Source organism: Phyllobates terribilis, unplaced genomic scaffold (assembly GCF_046119375.1).
Source record: "Phyllobates terribilis strain yellow unplaced genomic scaffold, ASM4611937v1 Scaffold_5__5_contigs__length_657084704, whole genome shotgun sequence".
Lineage (NCBI taxonomy): Eukaryota > Metazoa > Chordata > Amphibia > Anura > Dendrobatidae > Phyllobates > Phyllobates terribilis.
In genome coordinates, this window is record NW_027362765.1 from 353,887,845 (window position 1) to 353,900,630 (window position 12,786).

The following is a 12,786-nucleotide window of genomic DNA, read 5'->3' on the forward strand; positions in this document are numbered from 1 at the left end:
TTTTTAGGTCCTTTTTTTACCACGTTCACAGATTGCTAAAAATGACCTGCCATCATTATTTTCCAGGTCGTTACGAGTTCATAGACACCAAACATGTATTTATTTAAGTGGTGAAAAAAAAATCCAAAGCTTGCTAAAAAACCCCAAAAAAATGACGCCATTTTCCGAGACCCTTAGCTTCTCCATTTTTCGGGATCTGGGGCCAGGTGAGGGCTTATTTTTTGAATGCCGGGCTGACATTTTTATTGATACCATTTTGGGGTAGATCCGATGTTTTAATCGCCCGTTATTGCATTTTATTGCAAAGTTGTAGCGACCAAAAAAACTTAATTCTGGCGTTTAAAATTTTTTTCTCGTTACGCCGTTTACTGATTGTATTAATTCTTCTTTTATATTGATAGATCGGGCGATTCTGAACGCGGCGATACCAAATATGTGTATGTGTTTTTTTTTTATATATATATATATTTTATTTTGAATGGGGCGAAAGGGGGGTGACTTAAACTTTTATATATTTTTTATTTTTTTAAAAACTTTTTTTTTACACTTTCTGCTTGCTTCAGCAGTTGTCTGATTGCTTCTACTGCATACAAGCGATGAGCAGATCGCTTGTATGCAGGAGAAATGCTCACTTGCTATGAGCGCTGACCACTAGGTGGCGCTCATAGCAATTGAGACATGACAACCACAGGCGTCTGCTGCAGACCCTGAGTTGTCATGCCCATCCATTGGTGACCCGCGATCACGTGACGGGGTCACTGATGGGCGGGGCTTAGGACTCCCGGAAGCGCGAGTTAAATGCCACTGTCAGAGATTTAACATGTTAACAGCCGCGGGTGGATTGCGATTCCAATAATCAGCTGACATGTGCTCGCTTCAGTGCGGGCTCACCGCCGGAGCCCCCGCTGAACCGGCCTTCCCGACCTGGTGCGTACTATTACTGACCAGGTCGGAAAGGGGTTAAGGAACATCCTTTCCAGGGTAAAGACTTGTGTATAAGGTAAAATAAATAACCAAAACCAAAAATACTCCTCCACACCTTGGGCTATGTTCACAAGTAGCATTTTTTATGCGTTTTTGCACTTTTGTATTGCTTTCAACCGTGACAAATGCATTCACCGGGAAATGTCATTTTAACATTTTACAACCTTATCTGGCCATGTGCTGTGTGACACATGCATACAGTGCTAAAAAGACATGGGAACAGCATGGGGAAGACCCCTGGAAGCATCTCTGACACCCAGGTCACTGCCTAAAAGTGTGCCCATCAGAAGTGATCCTTGCCGCATCAGAAGATGCAGACTTGCAACTATCCCCGTGCAAGTCCTTGTCCCAGGGCAGTGTTCAATTGTACCTCCCCCATTCCTTGCAATACAAGCGCAAGTGTGCAGCCTGCCACCCACCCACCCCCAGGCTGCAATACCATACTGCTAGCTTGCTTGCACTTGAAATTGGGCCTTTTAGGCATGTGGAGGTGGAATCTGGCCACCACGTCATGGCTGCGTCGGTAGCCTGGTATTCATACTCAGTCCCCAGCCGCCCGGCGGCCGGGTGTCCACGCTTGGTCCCCAGCCGCCAGGGGGCGGCCGGGTGTCCATACTCAGTCCCCAGCCGCCCCGCGGCCGGGTGCCCACACACAGTCCCCAGCCGCGTGGGGGTGGCCGGGTGTGCATAAACGGTCCCCAGCCGCCCCTATTTGTCCCGGTGCGCCTTATACACAAGCGCGCATACCAAAACATTACCTGTGCCCTCCCCAGTGCATTTAGTGGGAAGGACAGCCTAACCACAAACACGTGGACAAGTGAATGTGGCCAGGAATGGTCCATCTCACTGACGCCTTCACACTGGGTTAATATTGTGGAAGCCGGGACACAGTTGGACACTGGGATGCAACACGTCCTCCAGACATAGAGGATTGCGGGTCCTGGGTCAATCAGGCTTCAACACAAAGTTCAGAAGGTAGACAGCAACAGTGGTCGGCCTCCTACACAACGAGTAAATTATTCATGATCATGAGGCCATCCATCTCCTTAGCTTTCTGTTCCTTGGAATGCAAGCGCATGTATGTAGTAGCAGCTAGGCCTGAGGTGGTCAGCGTTTTGGCGCATATTCTACCTCCTTCGAGGATTGCTGGATGTTTTCCTGCTACTATCCCAGTTCTATGACTCCCGTTAAAACAAAGCTTCAGGTGATAAATGATGGATGAGGTAGTGGCAAAGGAGAAAGAGCAGGAGGAACAGGGACCATTCACATCAATATCAGGCCAGTCAACCACACATGTCTTGTAGGATATGTTTCTGTACCAAAAGGAGCGGTTCAGCTACACAGTTATAAGGCATACAGTGAGTGCAATGCCTACCAAAAATTTCGAGGCACTCCAATGCCCCTTGGAAGTGACATGGAGGTCAGAGGGCCTTAACTAAACCGTTTTTTCCATTTATAGCAACTGGGTCTCCTGTGCACTGTTGGCCTAAGCAGTGAATGGAAGGCTTTCCAAAAATTATGAGGAACTGCAATGCCCCTTACAAGAGCCATGTGTGGCACCCCAGGGGTCTGGTCACCACAGTGATAGAGATATTACGTCGGAGAGCAAGTGGGAGGTTTCCTGGTCAGGATCCCTTAAACATGCAACATCCTCCTGCCCCAGTCCTGGGAGGGGAGAATTCTGCTCTTATAAACTGGATCTGGGGCGGGGTTGAGTGAGTCAGAGAGCAGTCAGAGTCAGAGTGAGAGCAAGGGAAAGTAACAGCAAGGAGCTCTGTAGGAGCTAGGAGCTAAAGACCAGGGGCTGGAAGCTGAGCAGAGCTCGCCCTGGCAGAAGACAATAGGAACCGGACACAGGAGTCCGAAGCTGTGAGGACTTATATATCCAGCAGCAGAAACCAGCTGGCAGGGGATTTCAGGTCCTCTGGCCATAGAAGCCCGAAGGCTCAGTCACAAGCAAGGGACCAGCACCGCCGTCGTGGAGCGGAGGCTAACAGAAGGCCCCAAGTCACCAGCCATACGGGTGAGCACTACATGGTACACTCAGGGACATGGGCTACTTCTACCCGCTTACAGCAAGGTAGCCAGGAAGAGTGCAGACAGACGGGGAGGCCTACAACTCCACCTGGCCAGGGGAACTCCTGCTTACTCACAGACTGACCAGGCCTCTTATGCTAGCCAGTACTCCCGGGAGGGTCTGCCTTATAATCATCAGCAAAGACCCTGAACTGCACTGCAAAGACTCTGAGTCGTTCCTGCTGCGCTCGTGCACCATCACCCCCATCATCCACACTCATTGCCCTGAGGCTATACTCCTCTCGAGGGGAGTTATCCCATTCTATGCTGCGCACACAACACCAGCCTCAGTGGTCTGCCTCGCAGCGGTGGTACTCCCTGACCGCAATCCACGGGTGGCGCAGTCGGACAATTAACCTCAAAACCTAAGAAAGGCTGCCACTGGTTTGACCAGCCTGAGTCACGGGACCGGGTCACCACCACGGAGACTACAGACCCCAGAGACCCGGCATCGGGTATCCCACACACGTGTACACACGGCCCAGGGGGCGCGTCACATGCAATACAGCATATTACAAACACAAGTCCCATTATTGAGGAGTGGGTGTCCCATAGTATTTGCTTATGCCTTGCAAGCAAAAGCTGCCAAAAATTAGGACGGAGCAACTTGCAATGCCCCTTACAAGAGCCATGCAGTACAGCATATTACAAACATAAGTCCCATTATTGGGGAGTGGGTCTCCCATAGTATTTTCTTATGCTTTCCCAGCAAAAGCTGCCAAAAATTAGGACGGAGCAACTTGCAATGCCCCTTACAAGAGCCATGCAATACAGCATATTACAAACATAAGTCCCATTATTGGGGAGTGGGTCTCCCATAGTATTTTCTTATGCTTTCCCAGCAAAAGCTGCCAAAAATTAGGACGGAGCAACTTGCAATGCCCCTTACAAGAGCCATGCAGTACAGCATATTACAAACATAAGTCCCATTATTGGGGAGTGGGTCTCCCATAGTATTTGCTTATGCTTTCCCAGCAAAAGCTGCTAAAAATTAGGACGGAGCAACTTGCAATGCCCCTTACAAGAGCCATACAGTACAGCATATTACAAACATAAGTCCCATTATTGGGGAGTGGGTGTCCCATGGTATTTGCTTATGCTTTCCCAGCAAAAGCTGCCAAAAATTAGGACGGAGCAACTTGCAATGCCCCTTACAAGAGCCATGCAGTACAGCATATTACAAACATAAGTCCCATTATTGGGGAGTGGGTGTCCCATGGTATTTTCTTATGCTTTCCCAGCAAAAGCTGCCAAAAATTAGGACGGAGCAACTTGCAATGCCCCTTACAAGAGCCATGCAGTACAGCATATTACAAACATAAGTCCCATTATTGGGGAGTGGGTCTCCCATAGTATTTGCTTATGCTTTCCCAGCAAAAGCTGCCAAAAATTAGGACGGAGCAACTTGCAATGCCCCTTACAAGAGCCATGCAGTACAGCATATTACAAACATAAGTCCCATTATTGGGGAGTGGGTCTCCCATAGTATTTTCTTATGCTTTCCCAGCAAAAGCTGCCAAAAATTAGGACGGAGCAACTTGCAATGCCCCTTACAAGAGCCATGCAGTACAGCATATTACAAACATAAGTCCCATTATTGGGGAGTGGGTCTCCCATAGTATTTGCTTATGCTTTCCCAGCAAAAGCTGCTAAAAATTAGGACGGAGCAACTTGCAATGCCCCTTACAAGAGCCATACAGTACAGCATATTACAAACATAAGTCCCATTATTGGGGAGTGGGTCTCCCATAGTATTTGCTTATGCTTTCCCAGCAAAAGCTGCTAAAAATTAGGACGGAGCAACTTGCAATGCCCCTTACAAGAGCCATGCAGTACAGCATATTACAAACATAAGTCCCATTATTGGGGAGTGGGTGTCCCATGGTATTTGCTTATGCTTTCCCAGCAAAAGCTGCCAAAAATTAGGACGGAGCAACTTGCAATGCCCCTTACAAGAGCCATGCAGTACAGCATATTACAAACATAAGTCCCATTATTGGGGAGTGGGTGTCCCATGGTATTTGCTTATGCTTTCCCAGCAAAAGCTGCCAAAAATTAGGACGGAGCAACTTGCAATGCCCCTTACAAGAGCCATGCAGTACAGCATATTACAAACATAAGTCCCATTATTGGGGAGTGGGTGTCCCATGGTATTTGCTTATGCTTTCCCAGCAAAAGCTGCCAAAAATTAGGACGGAGCAACTTGCAATGCCCCTTACAAGAGCCATGCAGTACAGCATATTACAAACATAAGTCCCATTATTGGGGAGTGGGTCTCCCATAGTATTTGCTTATGCTTTCCCAGCAAAAGCTGCTAAAAATTAGGACGGAGCAACTTGCAATGCCCCTTACAAGAGCCATGCAGTACAGCATATTACAAACATAAGTCCCATTATTGGGGAGTGGGTGTCCCATGGTATTTGCTTATGCTTTCCCAGCAAAAGCTGCCAAAAATTAGGACGGAGGAACTTGCAATGCTGGCACCCTGGTGGTATAGTGGTGGTGGAGGCTGAGGATAAGGAGAAGAAGATTAAACAGCCGAAACGAGGAAGCGTATACCCATAGTAACATAAACATAGTTTGTAAAGCTGAATAAAGACTTGCGTCCATCAAGTTCGACCTGTTAGTTCTGTAATTGCTAAAGTTGATCCAGAGGAGGCAAAAACCCCAAATGATTTGGCCAATCTTCACCTGAGGAAAAATTCCCTCCCGACTCTGAAACCAGCAGTCAGAATAAATCCCTGTATCAACCTACTATTTTATTCTATTTTTAAGTATATGCAGAAATCTGCCTGGTGTCTAGAAATGCATCCAGTCCCCGCTTGAACTGGTTTAGTGAATCCGACATTACCGTCTCCTCACTCAGTGAATTCCATATTCTCACTGCTCTTACCGTAAAGAACCCCTTCCTATGCTGGTGCTGAAACCTTTTCTCTTCCAGTCTTAGTGAGTGCCCTCTTGTTACCGTAATATCCCTCCTTTTGAACAAATCCCGGGCAAGATCTCTATACTGTCCCCTAACATATTTGTACACATTTATTATGTCCCCCCTCAACCTTCTCTTTTCCAGGCTGAATAGTCCTAGTTTTGCCAACCTCTCTGGGTATTGCAGTCCCTCCATTCCCTTTATTAATTTTGTTGCCCTCCTTTGTACCTTTTCAAGCTCATTTCTATCCTTTCTATATATTGGGGCCCATAACTGAGCACAGTATTCCAAGTGTGGTCTGACCAGAGCTTTGTACAGTGGAAGAACAATGTTCTCCTCCTTTGCAGCTATACCTCTTCTGATACATCCCATTACCCTGTTTGCCCTTACAGCAGCCGCCTGACTTTGGGCACTCCAATTTAGTTTGCTATCAATCAAGATGCCCAAGTCCTTCTCCATCTCTGAATTCCCCAATGATTTCCCATTCAGTGAGTACTGGTGACTTCCATTTTTCCTTCCCATATGTATGACCTTACATTTCTCCTCGTTAAACCTCATTTGCCATTTAATGCTCCACCTACCCAGCTTATCCAAATCCCTCTGTAGGTCTGCACTGTCCTCTTTTGTATTAATTGTTTTACATAACTTTGTGTCATCTGCAAATATTGATATTTTACTATTTATCCCGTTGACTATGTCGTTAATAAAGATATTAAATAACATTGGGCCTAGTACAGACCCCTGTGGTACCCCACTAGTGACGCTTACCCAATCTGAGTATATTCCATTTATAACCACCCTCTGCCTTCTATCCTTTAGCCAGTTAGCTACCCACTTGCAGACATTTTCCCCCAGCCCCATCATTCTCATTTTGTATACCAACCTATTATGTGGCACGCTATCGAAAGCTTTTGAGAAGTCGAGATACACGACATCCACTGGTTCCCCCTGATCTACTCGAGAGCTCACCTCCTCGTAGAAGTCAATCAGGTTTGTTTGGCAGGAGCGATTCCTCATGAATCCATGTTGGTTCGGGGTTAAAAGATTATTAGCATCAAGATGCTCTGTAATTGCCTCTTTAATGAAGCTTTCAAAAATTTTGCCCACAACGGACGTCAGACTCACCGGCCGATAGTTTCCGGCGTCACTTTTCGCTCCCTTTTTGAATATTGGCACTACATTCGCCTGTCGCCAATCAAGTGGTACAGACCCAGTCTCAACAGAGTCCTTAAATATAAGATATAACGGTCTGTCTATCACATTACTTAGTTCCCTTAGTACCCGTGGGTGTATGCCATCAGGTCCTGGTGATTATTTTAATGTTACTGAGGCGTTTCTGTACCCCAGCTTGGGTTAGATTTGTCATACTTAGTGGAGGATTAAGTTTGTCACTTCTCATTTCTCCTGTTAGTTCGATTTCCTTTGTGAAAGTTGTCGAAAAAAAATTATTTAATAGATTAGCTTTATCCTCATCTTTCTCTATGATTTTGTCTTCCTCACTTTTTATCGGTCCAATATTATCAGATTTAATCCTTTTACTATTTATATACGTAATAAACAGTTTGGGATTTGATCTACTTTCCCTAGCAATACGTCTCTCTGTTTCCTCCTTCGCTATTTTTATTTGTTTTTTACAATTTCTCGTTTTTTTCCTTGTAACACATTAGTGCCTCCTTACTGTTTTCCTGTTTTAATCTCTTGAATGCCTCTTTTTTGCTATTTAACGCCCCTTTTACGTTCTTGTTCAACCATATTTCGGGAGGTGTATTCACATGCACCGCTTCACACCGATGTGTGGGTGTGAAGCGGTGCATGTGAATACACCTCCCGAAATAACACAGTGGATTTGACTTTATGTTACTCTGCTGTCATTTGGTGGTGATGAGAAGTCTGGCCCAATCCAGCCCTTGTTCATTTTGATAAGGGTCAGCTTGTCAGCATTGTTAGTTGATAGGCGAGTGCACTTATCAGTTATAATTCCCCCAGCGGCACTAAAAACACGCTCCGATAACACGCTAGCGGCAGGGCAGGCCAGGACCTCCAAGGCGTACAGAGCGAGTTCATTCCAAGTGTCCAGCTTGGATACCCAATAATTAAAAGGCACAGAGGAATCACGGAGGACGCTGGTACGATCGGCAAGGTACTCCCTCACCATCTTTTGAAACTTTCCACTCCTTGTGAGAGTACCCCGCGCCTCAGGGCCTGTAGGCTGGGCGGGTGTCAGAAAACTGTCCCAGAACGTTGACAGTGTTCCCCTGCCTCTGCTGGATTGGAGTTGTATCTCTCTCGCCTGTACGCCTTGGTTGGGCAACGAACTGTGACCTCTGCCACTAGCGTGTTCAGATGGGAATTTTTTTAAGAGTTCTGCAGCAAGGGCCTTCTGGTATTGCCCCATTTTTGTAGACCTCTCCACCTCAGGAATAAGAGAGTGAAAGTTCTCCTTGTAGCGGGGGTCTACAAGTGTCACCAACCAGTAATGACTGTCACCCAACATTTTGACAACGCGAGGGTCACGGTTAAGGCAGCGTAACATAAAGTCAGCCATGCGTGCCAGACTGGTAACGGGCAAGATTTCCGTGTCCTCACCAAGATGACGACTGACCATGCTCTCCTCCTCCTCCTCCTCTTCCTCCTCCCCCCTGTCCTCAGGCCACCCACGCTGAACCGACGGTATGACACTTGTACAGGTACTACCGTCTACAACGCATGATAGCAGCTCCTGTTCTTCCTCCTCCTCCTCCTCCTCCTCTCCCTCATTGTCCCCCAATGCACGTTGGGATGAGATGAGGCTGGGCTGTGTGTAATCGCCCGCTACGGCTTCTTGATCCATCTCATCATACTCTGGCTGCAATGCCTCCTCTTTAATTCTCTGCAGAGAGCGTTGCAAAAGACAGACAAGTGGGATGCTGACACTAATGATGGCGTCATCGCCACTCACCATCTCTGTGTCCTCCTCAAAGTTTGTCAGGATGGTACATATGTCAGACATCCAGGTCCACTCCTGAGGTCTTATGTGTGGAGTCTGACCTGAATATCGACGGCCTTGTTGCAGCTGGTACTCCACAACTGCTCTCTTCTGCTCACAAATCCTTTGCAACATGTGGAGGGTAGAGTTCCAACGTGTGGGGACATCACACACCAGTCGGTGTGTCGGAAGCTGCAAACGCTGCTGCAACACAGCAAGGGCGGCGGAAGCTGTAGCCGACTTGCGAAAATGAGCTGACAGGCGGCGTACTTTCACGAGCAGATCTGGCAACTCGGGGTACGATTTAAGAAACCGCTGAACCACGAGGTTAAGCACATGAGCCAGGCATGGTACGTGTGTGATCTCACCTCGCCTCAGAGCCGCCACCAGGTTACGGCCATTGTCACACACGACCATGCCGGGATGTAGGTTCAGCGGTCTCAGCCACAGATCTGCCTGCTCTTTCACAGCTGTCCACAACTCACAAGCAGTGTGAGGTTTATCACCTAAGCTTATGAGTTTTAGCACAGCCTGTTGCCGCTTGGCGGAGGCAGTACTGCAGTGCTTCCAGCTTGCAACTGAAGTGGTGATATCTGAGATGGAGGCTGAACATGAGGAGGAGGAGGAGGATGCACAGGAGCTGTGCACTGTGGGGGCCACTCTGACTGACATAGGACCCGCAATCCTCGGTGTGGGGAGGATGTGTTTACCCAGTGTGCCGTCAGAGAGATGTACCGTCCCTGGCCACAAGCACTTGTCCACGTGTCCGTTGTCAGGTGGACTCTCCCAGTAACTGCGTTGTTGAGGGCACGGCAGATGCTTTGGGACACGTGCTTGTGTAGTGCGGGGATGGCACAACGGGCAAAATAGTGTCGGCTGGGGACCGAGTACCGAGGGACGGCCACCGCCATAAGATTGCGGAAGGATTCGGTCTCCACCAGCCTAAAAGGCAGCATTTCCAATGCAAGCAGTCGTGAAATGTGCGAATTTAGGACTGTGGCCTGTGGGGCGTTAGCTGTGAATATCCGCTTTCGTTCAAAGGTCTGGGATATGGACAATTGAACGCTGCGGTGGGACTTGGACGTGGACGTTGATGCTGTTTCTTGAGAAACTGCCATAACAAGTGAAGACTGAGAGGAGGGGGCATCTTAACATGCAGTATGGACAGGGGATTGCCTTGCACACACAACAGGGGGTTCTATTGCATGCACAACAGTGGAAGAAGCAATGGTGACACCCGCTGACACTGGTCGTGGACCCTGGGTTTCGCCCCACAAAGTCGGGTGCTTTGCTGCCATGTGCCTGATCATGCTGGTGGTGGTCAGGCTGGTAGTTTTGTCACCCCTGCTGATGCTGGCATGGCAGGTGGAACATATGGCCTTTTTGGGGTTATCAGCAGAGTCTTTAAAAAAATTCCAGACTCTGGAAGACCTACCGCTTGTACTGGCAACGTCCCTCGTGTTGGTGTTACGGGGAACGGTTGCCTGCCTTCTGTCTGCGGCCACCACACTGCTTCTTCCTGCCTGTTGGGGTACTCTGCCTCCCTCCCCCTGTGTGCTGCTGGCCTCACTCTGCATGTCCTCCTTCCACGTTGGGTCAGTTACTAGATCATCCACCACCTCCTCCTCTTCCACTTGCGCACCACGATCCTCCTCCTCACTTCCTGGCAATTGTGTCTCGTCATCGTCCACCTCTTGTGACAGATAGCCAACGTCGACTTTCTGTGGCCGTGGCTGTTCAAATATTTGGGCATCGCAACATGGGATCTCCTCTTCCACCACTTCAAGCGTATCAGGCGAGGGGCCCAAATATGGAAATGGACCAGTGAACAGCTCTTCAGAGTGTCCAAGTGTGGGATCACTTGCTGTCTGACGACACTCGGCATGGTGGGAGGAAGGAGCATCAGGGTGAGGAGGAGTATGCGGTCGAGACTCACGGCTACTAAGAGTTGACCGTGTGGAAGACAGACCGGAGGTGGTGGTGCCCAGGTAACTGGAAGTATTGTCTGCTATCCAATTAATAACCTGTTCACACTGATCAGTTCTCAATACTGGTGTTGTAGTGTGCTTCCCTAGTAATTAGGTCAAGAAGTGGGAGCGAGAAGATGTGGCTGTTGGTTGTGGCACATTTTCACCTTGGCCACGGCCCCGTCCTCTGCATGAACCATCACCAGAACGTCCACTTCCACGTCCCTTGCCACGCGCCTTGCCCATTGTAAATGAAGTAAAATAGCTTACACTTGCACTATCAATGGAAAAAGGGTAATAAAGAGTAGATTAGAACCGTGGAAGAGGAAAACCACAGTTATTGTTTACTGGGGTATACCACACTTTTTAAAATAGAGATATTTGCGGCTGAACAGTGAGCGACACACTCAAACTGCTTTTTTTTTAGATACCAAAGGCCCAAAACTGGATAGTACAGCGATTTGACCCGTGGAACTGAGAAACCACACTGGGATGTCGGGCCTACACAAGACTATTTTCAACAGATATATTTTTGTGTCACAGCAGTCAGGAGACACTACTGTTTTTCTTTACGGAAAAAACTACCAAAACCTGAATAATAGAGATTTTTTACCGTGGGATGGCAAAACCACAGTTATTGTTTACTGGGGTATACCACACTTTTTTAAATAGAGATATTTGCGGCTGAACAGTGAGCGACACACTCAAACTGCTTTTTTTTTAGATACCAAAGGCCCAAAACTGGATAGTACAGCGATTTGACCCGTGGAACTGCGTAACCACACTGGGATGTCGGGCCTACACAAGACTATTTTCAACAGATATGTTTTTGTGTCACAACAGTCAGGAGACACTACTGTTTTTCTTTACGGAAAAAACTACCAAAACCTGAATAATAGAGATTTTTTACCGTGGGATGGCAAAACCACAGTTATTGTTTACTGGGGTATACCACACTTTTTTAAATAGAGATATTTGCGGCTGAACAGTGAGCGACACACTCAAACTGCTTTTTTTTTAGATACCAAAGGCCCAAAACTGGATAGTACAGCGATTTGACCCGTGGAACTGCGAAACCACACTGGGATGTCGGGCCTACACAAGACTATTTTCAACAGATATATTTTTGTGTCACAACAGTCAGGAGACACTACTGTTTTTCTTTACGGAAAAAACTACCAAAACCTGAATAATAGAGATTTTTTACCGTGGGATGGCAAAACCACAGTTATTGTTTACTGGGGTATACCACACTTTTTTAAATGGAGATATTTGCGGCTGAACAGTGAGCGACACACTCAAACTGCTTTTTTTTTAGATACCAAAGGCCCAAAACTGGATAGTACAGCGATTTGACCCGTGGAACTGTGAAACCACACTGGGATGTCGGGCCTACACAAGACTATTTTCAACAGATATATTTTTGTGTCACAACAGTCAGGAGACACTACTGTTTTTCTTTACGGAAAAAACTACCAAAAGCTGAATAATAGAGATTTTTTACCGTGGAATGGCAAAACCACAGTTATTGTTTACTGGGGTATACCACACTTTTTTAAATAGAGATATTTGTGGCTGAACAGTGAGCGACACACTCAAACTGCTTTTTTTTTAGATACCAAGGCCCAAAACTGGATAGTACAGCGATTTGACCCGTGGAACTGCGAAACCACACTGGGATGTCGGGCCTACACAAGACTATTTTCAACAGATATATTTTTGTGTCACAACAGTCAGGAGACACTACTGTTTTTCTTTACGGAAAAAACTACCAAAAGCTGAATAATAGAGATTTTTTACCGTGGGATGGCAAAACCACAGTTATTGTTTACTGGGGTATACCACTCTTTTTTAAATAGAGATATTTG